Genomic DNA, 2,113 nt, shown 5'->3' on the forward strand with positions numbered 1-2,113 from the left:
GTTACAGGAGCACATCAGAGATGACCACTTCGACACAGTTGATAGCCAATCAAAAGTCTTTATTCTAGATGGCTGGAACAACACCTAGGTATTCAGGGACTGAGGTGTGATGCTGAGTATCTGGAACATGTGGTTTGTGAAGGCAGAAACCATATCCTCTCATGTCGCTCAGCAGCTTGTGGGGTGGGATGCTTTGCAAATGAGTCCTAGGGTTTGAAATAGTGCCTGTAGTTCAGGTCTCTGACTGTTCTTATGTGAGAAGTGATATCATCACATGTCCTCATCTCAGTACACTGGACTGGGACTTCTATATATTTTCACACCAAGACCTTTCCTTCCTTATTGGAGATTGTGGCAGCCACCAAGAGGGAGTGTTTCCTTACTTTGTCTCCCATTCATTGTTGTGAGCAATGGCACTTGGCTGGCATTTCTAAAACTGAGGGGAGAGGATGCTGAACTCACCTTCTCTGATCTTACCAGTAAATGTTTTCAGAGCAAACAGGAGGAGTAGTAATAAATATTTCAAGGCTGAAAAGCATGTTTTACAGCACCATGGCCTTACAAATGTTCTCATGCCACTGTAAACCTTCCGTGGGAGTGCATTAAGGTGATTCATAAGAATGGGAAGTTCACCCTCATCAGCCTGGCTGGACAGATTACTGGTGAACACGCTATTATGCCCAGCCTTCCTGCTTCCAGCATTACAGCTGGCGTTCATTCTAATATGTCATGCTGAACTAGGTGGGAGCGTTTACCTGTGCTACAAGATAGAAACATCTTTACAAATGAGCGGACACCATTTTCTGTGTGTGTGTGTAATAAATAAACCACTCAGGGAAGGATTATTCTCCTAAAAAGGCTTGAGAAAGTTTGCCTTGAGGAACCAGCATGACTTGATAACAAGCAATTGCTATTACGTTCCTCTCTATTAGGCTGCTTGGAGCTAGTGCTCAAGGAACACAGAAGGATCGGGGCATCTGTAACTGTCAACACTAGGGATCAGTGTTACAGATGCTAATATGTGTGAGTGTGTGTGTGTGTGTGTGTGTGTGTGTGTGTGTGTGTGTGTGTGTGTGTGTGTGTGTGTGAGTTATTATGTATCTGACTGTGCAGCAACTACTCTCCAGGCAAGAGTCTGTGTACACATGTGATGTGGATATGTATATGGCCATGTGCATTAACTCTTCTGTGTCTTGATCTCCCCTCTTGGAATCTTGGGGTTCATGGTTCTTTTGCTTTTTCTTGCTTGGTGCTTGGTTGAGAATCCCTGATACCTGCTTGGGTCACTTTGAAGTTTCCTGTATTCTGAACTGGTTGGATAGGGAGGTCAGATGACGGGAAGGAACACTGAAGCTTGAAAAGATACAGAAATTTTAAAGGTTTGAACAATAGGTCATCTTCTACACTACTAAGAGGCCAATGTGGTTGGGTCCTTTCTATGGCCATCACATCTAACTGTTACTCTTCAGGTCTGCTTGTGGCTATGGGTGAAGACTTGGGTATGATATTGTGATAATATTTTCAGAAGTTGCAAGCTGGATTGCCCACTGCATCTGACTAAGGATATAAGTGATGGTTCATCTTCATCATAGGATATGATACAGCTGAAAGATTCACTTACATGTGAGTATATTGATTTGAAACCATTTCTAAGATATAATATCAAGTGGCAATGGCAAGTCATAAAGCAATGCTTATTATTGGTTTATTGTTACATAAAAAAGCAAATAAACACCTCTCTCCATTGTTATATATTGAATAGATAGAGAAAAATTTAAAATGTGCCATAGGCATGGAACAACTTTGGCCACCAAGCCAGGCATCAAGCTAGGATGAACAAAGGACAGCCATGACAGATAGGAGAATGATACCACCAACAAGGTGTCTCTTTGATCATTACCAGAGGTTTAGAAGAGTTCTTTAAGGAAGCCATATCACTGCTCTAGGTGTATCATAAGAGAATGACAAAGATGGTGGAGTTTAAATAGAGGAAATGGATTGTGTGTGTGTGTGTGTGTGTGTGTGTGTGTGTGTGTGTGTGTAGTTTTCTAGGCTAGAGGTCCAAGTTTAAGGACCTCTAGAAGAGTCGGTTTCATTCTGATGCTTTTCTTCT

At 42.1% G+C, this 2,113-nt stretch overlaps 1 pseudogene; it reads right to left on the reverse strand.

Annotated features, from left to right (window-relative positions):
* Nucleotides 1–1,777: 1,777 nt before the first annotated feature.
* On the reverse strand, nucleotides 1,778–1,902 carry LOC113836195 (annotated as a pseudogene).
* Nucleotides 1,903–2,113: the final 211 nt, after the last annotated feature.

Source organism: Cricetulus griseus, chromosome 5 (genome assembly GCF_003668045.3).
Source record: "Cricetulus griseus strain 17A/GY chromosome 5, alternate assembly CriGri-PICRH-1.0, whole genome shotgun sequence".
NCBI classification, from domain to species: domain Eukaryota; kingdom Metazoa; phylum Chordata; class Mammalia; order Rodentia; family Cricetidae; genus Cricetulus; species Cricetulus griseus.